At 35.7% G+C, this 10,896-nt stretch overlaps 1 long non-coding RNA gene across 1 annotated transcript in view; it reads left to right on the top strand.

Moving 5' to 3' along the window:
• Positions 1-9,217, top strand: part of LOC107744859 (uncharacterized) — a 24,453-nt gene extending 15,236 nt beyond the window's left edge. Inside the window, exon 3 of the long non-coding RNA XR_001640533.1 lies at positions 8,814-9,217. This is a non-coding gene — a long non-coding RNA (uncharacterized LOC107744859). The remainder of the gene's footprint in view (positions 1-8,813) is intronic.
• The last annotated feature ends 1,679 nt before the right edge of the window (positions 9,218-10,896 follow it).

Raw genomic sequence — 10,896 nt, 5'->3', positions numbered from 1 at the left:
GGTGTGGCTGACTCTTAACTTTTATAAAGAATATCTCTTTGGATTTGAGACTTTAGTCTTTGCAACTTTACAGATCTTCTTTATGCACCAAGAGCTTGTAACACTCCAAAGAGAAAGGAAAAAATGAAATTGCATCATATGACCCCTTTAAACATTTATTGATTTACAACATTCACAAACAACAATCCCTGCTCTTCAACTGGCAAGCTGTAGCGGATACCTGCTGTCTGAAGTTTTGCTACAATGGAACATGTATTTAACTAAGAACAGTCTCTTCCCATCTGATCCCCTGGCATCTGGCCAAATCTGGCGATTTCTCCCCCTTATGATTATTTTATCACTTTAAATTCTTTATGATGAAACGCTGCAGTGGTAACCTTGCTAAAGCGGAGCAGGGCCTGGCTTTCACTGCTGCTATTTGGAATAGCTCTCCTCGGTGGCTCGTTCCTGCTCCCTCTGTTGGATTCTGCTTGTCCATTAGTGCCATCTGTGCCCGCCTGTGCCGTCTGTGAGCGTCTGCGCTCCGCCAAAATGACTGGCATTTTCTCTCAAACAACCAGGGGATGGTGCCCAGAGCTGTTGGCTGGCAATGATGTGCACTTTTTTTCTGACAAACCCAGGAAAGAAAGACAGGATGGGGAGCAGAAAACATCTGCACATGTAGTACAGCTTTGCTGAAGCCACTTTCACAGGAAAACATTTTGGTGACCATGCTGCTAAGCCGAGCTTTGTAAACTTGATCTCTTCCAACACACTGGTTCCCCAGAGCAAGTTTTTTATACTTGCTCTGGTTCAGATAATCAAGAACCTTTGCAATAAGTCTTCTTTGGTACCAAATTGACACTGGATTCAAGTAGGTTTGAGAATTCGAGAACTGGTTAGTCAAAGATACACATTTGAAAAATAGTTTTGTAGTAACAGAAATGATACTTAAAAAAGAACAATTCAAATGTATAAAATATTATTGTTCTATGTAGTATTTATTGTATAGATCTTAATTAGAAAATCAAAGTTCTGTCTTTTTTGCTTATCCTCATGTTGTTTCAAAAGCGTCTTTCAAAATGTCTTTTTTTTTCCTCCACAGAAGAAAAAAAAAATCATACAGGTTTCGAATGAAATATGTAAATGATACCAGAATTTAATGAACAGTAATCATTAATTGAAATCTGAATCATTAAATTTCCCATCTCTAGATTCAAGATACAATCCACCTGCTTGTATTGTACTGTATCTTAATTTTGTCTGCATCTGTGATTGAGGGTATTACTGTGAATATTTACATTCTTTGTGTGTCTTGTAAGTGATAGTTAACGGGTTTGTTCACCCCAAAATAAAAATGGTCATCATTTGCTCACCTTTCCCTTACAAAAAGAAAATATATTTACTTTTATATATATATGAATGATCAATATATTAAATGATTAAACGGTATATTGGAAATTTACAGAATTATATATTGTGTTAATATATTACAATATATTAAATAATACATAAGGAATTGCTGCTTTCATATATTGAAAAATATGTGACAATATATTTAATTATATAATATATGTAATTTTATATTCAGTCATACACTTCATAACATATAGATGTACACGTGATAAGATATGGTTCTGGATGTGTATAAATATATTGCACATATATTTACTCATGCAGTATATACACACATATATAGACATATATAATATATCTGTTATATTTTATAATTATTTACACGTTTGATATTTTCATATATAGCTAGTTAACAACAGCATAAGCAAACCTGCATGTACTAAAGTATTTAGCAAAGAGACTATCAGCATGCTGAAGAGTGCAGCCCATTACTTTTTAAATAAAGTAATATATAGTCTTAATAGTGTTAGGCCAGTCGTCAGCATAAGCACAGGCTCTACTCTTCAGCACAATAGTAACCCCAAAAACTCAGACATACCAGAAACCCTTTTCAATTCCAAAATAACAGAACATTAAACACTAACAGATCTCCCACTATATTAATATTGAGCAAAACATGTGAAATAATACTTCATTTGAAGATTTACTCTCCTTTAACAGTCAGAAGTAAAGCATGCTGGGAACTAGAAATCTGCTGTAACTCTTACATACTGTGAATGATTGTATATATGTGTGTACATACATTCACATTTATATGGGAACATGTATGTGCAATATATGTGCACAGTAAAGGATACAACTTCATGAATATTACATGTAATGCTATATTTGTCTTCATTTCTAAATATTTTTATATGTACTGTATCAATATATAGGCATACATGGTCAATGCATGTACAGCAGTATATTGAAAACTATAAGCACTAGTTTCCCATATATGGAAATGTATAATATATCGCATTATATTTTGCAGTATATTCCCATTTATATTTGTTTCGTAAGGGTCATGTTTTTCCAAACCTGTATGATTTTCTTTATTCTGTGAAACATAAAAGATGATATTTTGAAGAATGCTGGTAACCAAACTGTTTTGGTGACCTTTGATTTATATTGTGCAGAGAGAAACAAAACTTTTGTGAATGGCATGATGCATGAATTTCATTTGTTTCAGGTGAACGTCTCAGGTTACTTATGTAACCATGGTTCCCTGAGTAGGGAACGAGACACTGCGTCCTCTAGGGGTCCACTTCTTCGTCTGAAGCTTGCGTCCGCAGCATGGCAAGAAACCTAGAGGACGCAGTGTCTCGTTCCTTACTCAGGGAACCATGGTTACATAAGTAACCTGAGACGTTTTCTGTAAAGTTGCTTTGCAACGATTTGTATATTGAAAAAGCTCTATCCAAATAAACATGAAACGTGAACATCCAGCAGTTTAAAAGGCACTGGGTTAGTGCTGGACAAAACTGTTTTGTTGCTTTAAATCTTTTAAAGCATTTGGTTTGAGGCGAACTAGAACTATATTCTACATTTTTTATAATAATAATCAGCACTGATTACTGTTGGACAGATGTATTTTTGTTCACAAAACTACACACATTGCTAGACTACAAAATCTCTCTGTCTCTCTCACTTTTTATTTTTCTACAGCTGATTGGGTAAAGCTTGTTATCTGCAGCTGTCATTGTGAATCTCCCTCAGTGACTTGGCCGCGTGAGTATTAACTGTCTGAATCTATCTAATCTCATAGATTCTTCACACAGAGAGGTGTGCAGCGGATGCACACACCCTCTAAACGCTTTGCTAGTGCTCGCCATAACGATAGGAATATAGATCGCTCTTACCACGGAAATGCACGCTTCAAACAAAACAGTCAGTGAAGACGAAGAAGAGGATGATGTGTTCTCCCGGCGCCTATTTATACTATAGTCGCACCGGTAGTGACGTCATGGCTGTCGCCAGCCAACGTGTTGTTGGTGTTTTTTCAATGTATGCTTCAGACACGGGTCACGACGAGGCATTCCCCATAGCGACCCCTAGAGGACGCAGTTCGAAGTTCCCATGAAAGGGAACTATATTAAAAGGTGATAGTCAAGTCATAAGTCCTTACTTGTTTTTACACTTCTGATGTAAAGTGGTCTATGGGTCAATTGATTAGGTCCACAAAACTATATGCATTTATAGGGCTTAATTGTGAATAGATTAATTAGGTTAATTTATAAGGATTTGTAAGGGTTGATGTGTTCATTTATAGGTTTAATTGTGAATAGATCAGCTATTATAAATAGAAAAATAAAAACAATTTACACAGTTTGAAAACCACTCTTCTAGTCTTTCTGTTTGTTTCTTTGTGTTTTATTTATTTTATTTTATTTTATTTTAGATTTTTATTATTGATTTTATTTTATTTTATTTTGTGACTGGCAAAAAAGGCAAAGATCTACTAACATTTGTCTTTAAATAAATGTTATTGTGTAGAACTAATCTGCTCTGTAAGTAAATCTACATAACTAGATTCAGTCATGTGTAATATGTGACCCTGGACCACAAAACCAGTCTTAAGTTGCTGGGGTATATGTGTAGCAATAGCCAAAAACACATTGTATGGGTCAAAATTATTGATTTTTCTTTTATGCCAAAAATCATTAGAACATTAAGTAAAGATCATGTTCCATGAAGATATTTTGTAAATTTCCTACTGTAAATATATCAAAACTTAATTTTTGATTAGTAATATGCATTGCTAAGAACTTCATTTGGACAGCTTTAAAGGCGATTTTCTCAATATTTTTATTTTTTCTGCACCCTCAGATTCCAGATTTTCAAATAGTTGTATCTTGGCCAAATATTGTCCTATCCTAACAAACCATACATCAATGGAAAGCTTATATTCAGCTTTCAGATGATGTATAAATCTCAATTTTGAAAAATTGACCCTTATGACTGGTTTTGTTGTCCAGGGTCACATATATATATGGAAGTTACTGTGTTTGCTGAAATAAACTTGTAAAGACTGATCTGAGGCAGATATAAGCAAGTTGAGGTTATTGGCTTGCAGAGTATGTTTTTGCCAGTAATGTTATGCTAAAAATGTGAGCCAGTAATGACCCATTTGTAAACATCATGACACCTAATGCCAGTGTTGGATTTTTTACCGGTGTGTCGAGATTAAAAACTATCATTCTCCTGTCTCGTGGGTCAGTCTGGTAGTCATCAGCTCTTGATTGCTGATCATATTATTTATTATATATAATAAATAATTACTATATTATTTACCATATTATTTACCCAGAAGACTTGATGTGAGCCAGCAGGACTTGCTTTAAATATTGTGTCAGCATGAGGTGGGGGGGTATTTTATACCCTTGTAATTTACAGTGCCTATGCACCTCCAAAAGACATTGTGGCTCATTGTGGCTGTGGACTTAAATTACAGGGATCACCACCACTCTGTCAGCTCTCACTTTCAAAGCAAGCTGTGGGTAGAACATTATTAAGTCCTCCAGAGCCTGTGAGACTCATGCTGATATGCTTTTTTCAAAATGTAATGCTTGTCAGAAGATCCCTTTTGATTCATCTGTGACAGCTACAGTTTCTCAACTGTAAAATCGAGAGCTTCTTCACTGTTTCTGGTGGCTCAAACTGTCCTTTTCTTGAGGCTTTTAATGTATTCACTGTTCCAGTGCCTATATCACTTTTTAATGACTGGAAAATTTATCCAAGTTGTCAGCAGGCGTTAGATTTTAGGATCTCTTGGCTTGGTTCTGAATCTCCACCAGACCAGATGGCGGTGCTATGTGGGCCGTATGTGGACCATGGGTGTGGAGATAGTGGGGGCCAGCTCTAGAGTGCAGGATTGCTCACATTCTGGCATTTTCCCTAGGCCTGTTTGCAGCTGCACTTCCTGTCCCAGTTTGATCTTCTAAAATGTTCAATATGTGGAAAGGGTTTTGAAGACAGACCTTATTTTGTGTAATGTCACAGTAGTTTTTATAAATAAGGCATAGATAAAAGAAAGGTTGCAATGAAATAAAAACACTTTTATATATATTGTGCTTAAACATATTTTGCACTTTTGCAAATAAAACATGCTCTTATAATGTATACAGAAATTGTTTATACAATTAGAAGTCCAAAATTATGATATAAAAAACAATTAAATTCAAATTTATTTATATAACATTTATATGCAATTTGAACACAAACATATATGTATGTATGCATGTATGTATATAATATATACACACACACACACACACATATATATATATATATATACACTACCAGTCAAATTTCAGAATACAATTTTTTTTTCCTGAAAGAAGGCTCTTATGCTCACCAAGACTGCATTTATTTGATCAAAACATAGTAGAACAGTAAAATTGTGAAATATTATTATAATTTAAATATTATTATGATAATTATAATTATATTATTATATTTTGCTGTTTAACAGTTTTAAAAAAAATGCTTACACACAGTTTTCTAAACATTGGCTCCATTTCTAAAAACTCTACACACAAAACCACAAAACACACACACAACATGCAAAATGTCACACATATCTTGCAAAAGCAAACATCATTTCTTCTAAAATTTTTATTTTTGCATAGTAACTGTACACACAAACAAAATAATTAGCTACATACACACCAAACTACACACAGATTTGAAAAATGTAAAACACAAGTCTCATGTGTCTTTTGCGTGTTCAGTGTGCAGTGGACAGAAATTTTGTCATAACACTCGCACATACATGCATATGCACATATACACTGTATATACAGTATATATACTGTATGTACAACTGATGAATTTTACACAGTTGTGCAACTGAGCTGACTTGAGCTGTATAATGACACTATTCATTGTTATAGCTGTTTTACAGCAGAATTTGAATTTGATACTTTTGTGAAACTGCTGTAAAACAATCTATATTTTATAAAGCGTTTTATAAATAAAGTTGACTAGTTCTGACTTGGCTTGTATGCATATTGACACACACACACACACACTGAATATGCATACAAGCCAAGTCAGAAAGTCAGATTTATTTATAAAACGCTTTGTACAATATATATATATATATATACAATGTAAACAGAAATGCAAGGGGGTAAAAATGATTTCTTTCTTAAAACACAGAGTTTTGATTTCAAAGTGAACAAATTATGTATAAGTGTTTTCACACATGATCACTGGGTGTAGGTCATCATTAAATGATCATGGCATTTAAATTTTACAATAGCAAACTGAGTTTAAAGCATGTAATGTGCTTGTAGATTTGCAGACTTGGTCTAAAGATTAGGTATATGAGTGAAGAGTTTCACTGAGTGGGACTCAAGTACCACTTTTAGTGTCTAAGCAATTTTTAAAAACTAATATATTTTAAAATGTAATTAATCATTCTAATATGCTGATTTGGTGCTCAAGAAACATTTCTTATCAATGTTGCAAACAGTTGTGCTGCTTAATATTTTGTGGATATATATTTTAAAAAATTTCAGGTTTCTTAGAAAACAGAGTTCAAAGGAACAGCATTTATTTAACATAGAAAACTTTTGTAACATTATAAATGTTTTTACTGTCAATTTTGACCAATTTAATGGATCCTTGCTGAATAAAAGTATTAATTTCATATTCTATATGGACAAATAATGTAAAGACCATATATAATCCATATCCAAAGACCAATACTGTACATAGTATTATACAGTACATCTATTGGGGAAATGAAATTCTCTTCCTTGCATGGGATGAGATGGTCCTGAGAAGGACATGGGCTACATTCCAAGTTTTACCGTTCCCAATTCCTGGATCTCACTCCTTTAAAGAACAGAAAGTGCAAGACGGCTCCTCTGGGAGTTCTAGGGTTGGGGGAATCAAGCTGTTCCAGAGAGTGGCTAGCAGAAGATAAGATGCAAAAACACTTGCAGAGTCCTCCTTTGGACAGGTGCCCAAGCACACGGCTAATCAGAGCAGCAGACATCTTTCTGTGAAGTCTGGTGGCCATCAAAATGGTGCGGCTCGGAGAGTGCTCCAAAGAGCAGAGATGGAGGGGTAATGTTAGCCCCCCAACAGGCTGTCTCTGTTTGACTGATCTGTATAGGTGTAGCATATGTGTGGGTTCACGGAGGTGAAGCTCTTGATGAACTGAGCCTGGTGTGATCTCTTAAAGATGGCATGAAACCATGAGAAATCTCTGATCAGTCCAATCGAGTGTCTTTCCAGTTTTTAATAAACTCTGTGTGGTGTAATTATTCCTGCTTTTATGTATTCAGCAACTTTCAACTGATGTCGTTTGATATTTGTGCCTTCATGGGATCATAATTGAGCTGTTATTCGTGCTGCATATTGACCAATTTAGTGCAAAGAATGCACCCTAAAACTTGCAGTCAGGCTCGTTTTATAAACGTGAACCCAAAATCACAGTGATTTGTGTGAAATACAATTTTATTTATACAATATAAAAATTTCAGACACAAGGGGAATGTAACATTTTGATTCCATCGCCTCTTGACAACTGCATTTTGCAAGTCTCGAGTGGGAAGAACAAGTAAAAATGTCTCTTCAGCGTACTCTCTCTGTACCCACAACACCCTATCCAATGTATCTAGCCCATGGTCCTTCTATTCTCGTAGCACAGGTGGGCTCTGTCTTTCTCAGTGTGACATTGCATAGATAGTGTCCAATGCCAAGTGCTCTTTCCCGGGAGCGATAGAGTTAAAATGGGTCTGACCGTGGGTTTGGGAATGACCGTATTGCTTAAAAATGATTTTGAATCACTGAACAGAAATACTCAAAACATATACTTTTGGAAAGTAATAATAACAAGAATAATAAGAATAAGAATACACTTATTATTTGTGAGGGAAATTTGATCAGTAATTTTATTAAAATTATTTTAATATTTTCATTTCCAAGGACATTTTACCACCATGATATGATGTGTTGTTATTTATATAAATTAATATTATGTACACATTCATTTTAGTTTTATTATTATTATGTATTGTAATACTTTAAAGGAAATTAAATATTTGTGGACAAGTAACGTAAGAGCCATTTTGAGAAAAAGTCATGATGATTGATGTCTGGACTATTGATGTCATACAGGACTATTATACATTTTTGGGGGGATAAAGGTTAAAGGTTCCACCTTTAAATATGTATTTTTATTTTTAGATATTTATTTTTAAGGGACATCTTTGCCATCCTTATGTGTTTAAAAAGGCACAACATGCATGTGTTAATAATGATAATAATAATAATAATAATTTTTATTGTTGTTGTTGTTGTTTCTAATAATTTGATGAATGTAATATTAATTATAATACTAAAACATGAATTACTAAGAATGGATGAACGAACCAATCACTTAATTAATCAAATCTTTCCCTTTCCTTTTCTTGTTCTTCTAGGGGCGCTGTATAAATTTCAATCGGGTGCAGCATCAACAGACGACAGCATCCCATCTCTGAAATACTTTGACTTCCAAGTAAATCAGATGGAACAACAGAAAAAAGCGCAATTTCCTTGAGATGACATAGCTTATCATTGGCCACTTTAGAGTATCTTGTTTCAGCTCTTACAAGTATTGGCTTTCCAAAACGTATAATTTTGATATCTCTCAAGCTACTGAATGGCAACCGGACGACTAAATAGATTAACAAAAAAAACTGTCTGATTTTGCAGCTGATCTGGTTAGCTTTAATGCACAGTAAAGGCTTTTTCGTGTTCTGACCATATTGGGCCTTCTGCGAAAAAAAAACAAAAAACCGAATCTTATGGACACAGACGGAGGCTATTTAAAAAAAAATAAAAATCAGAATGAGATGAGGCTCTTTGCCGTTGGCTGAGAAGTAGAACTAATCCCAGTAGGCTCATGGAGTGCAGAAGTACTTTGCCTCTTGGCAATGTCTCTTCACAAAAATCTCTCCAAGCCCACTATCATCGGATGCCTAGCGGGGCTCCTTTGACTGGAGATCTTGTCATTTTAACACTGAGAAGTGCACACGCATGACAAATTGTAGACAGAACGCCCTAAGGTATTAGACGCAGTAAAACTTTGCCCTTTAGTTTGCGAAGACACCTTTCTATCAATGCGAGGACAGCGCAGAGAAATTAATAGAGCGTTATTGCACCGCGAGACACCCTGTGTCCAAAGCTCTCCGGCAAGGTTTTGAGGGACAGATTTACTTCTGGTGACTGGTGCTTTCTCCCCATTTATTTGGCAGTCTGTTCTGTGCTCACTAATGCATAGACCTTCACAATTCGGAAACATGCCCCTCAGATAAAGGTTTTCATACATCAGGACAGCTGTCCACCTACTGGATGTCCAAAAATTTCTTGGCATAGGAATATCAAACTTTAATTGATCTTAAGGCAACTTTAGAGATTTATCTTTGGTATGAGGTTTGACCTCTCTAGACATTTTCTGTAGAAATTAAGAAGTTCCTCAGCTGTGCTAATGTGACGCCCTCATCCGATATACTAGGATGATCAAACCGAAAGAGGCGATGGACGGATGAGTATTGTTCATATTGTTCCAGAAATTATCCCCGTCGCACTCCCCCCTCCACTTGCACACAGAAAAGCGAGCAATATATATTTATTTTAGATTTCTTTAACACGCTGTCATGATGACGATCGAGAATGATATCAGTGTCAGTGGAAACACTGTGGGGGAGGAAGGGGGCGGCAGCTGAAGAAAAAGGCTCGAACGATCCAGTCACTTTCGACACGCTACTTCAGATGCAAAATGGATATTCGAGTCGAAATCTGACAAAGTGTGCCGGCTTTGACGGGAAGTGGTATAGACCAGTGTTTCCCAACCTTTTTTTAGTCGCGGCACCCTTTGGAAATTTTAACAAACGTGTGGCACCCTACAAAATTAATTTTGTCACAATATTTGAATTTTTAACTTCGATATGATAATTTGAATGTTACAACACAGTAGGGCTATTGCAGACAGAAACAATACTGTACTACATCGATGTTTCCTGTCGGCTCAATTTTTGGACTTTGCTGTTCCGATGAGCATGAACGGTATATGAGTGGAGCGACTGAGCGGAGCGCACACACATAGAGCGGGATAATACGCAGAGCGTCACACCATGCACGTGAAAGTGAATCCTGAGCGGTGAACTCATTTTCGGCAGCCGAAATTTCGGTGCATCTCTAATTATTGACGACATCAGAAATGGATATTATATAATAGATGCTTTTTTGAACATTTTAGCAATTTAAAAATATTAAAAAAGGATTTTTTACACGGTACCCCTGCTCTCCACAAACGGCACCCCGGTTGGGAAACACTGGTATAGACAATGACCAGTGGCTGGGTCAGTGGGATGTCTCAGTGCAAGCAGGGAAGCTTATCAAATTACACTAAAAATAAGTTCAACAACCATCAAGTTTGAGGGGGGAACAGAATGGGGCACAGTGGCTCACATTCGGTGGGCATGCAAGTGTGCAAGATGGCAGGACCGTTGGGGGGAAAAA

This window comes from Sinocyclocheilus rhinocerous, unplaced genomic scaffold, assembly GCF_001515625.1.
Source record: "Sinocyclocheilus rhinocerous isolate Xijiao unplaced genomic scaffold, SAMN03320098_v1.1 scaffold167, whole genome shotgun sequence".
NCBI lineage: Eukaryota > Metazoa > Chordata > Actinopteri > Cypriniformes > Cyprinidae > Sinocyclocheilus > Sinocyclocheilus rhinocerous.
Note: the sequence above shows the minus strand (reverse complement) of the source record. Positions and strands in the feature narration are given on the sequence as shown.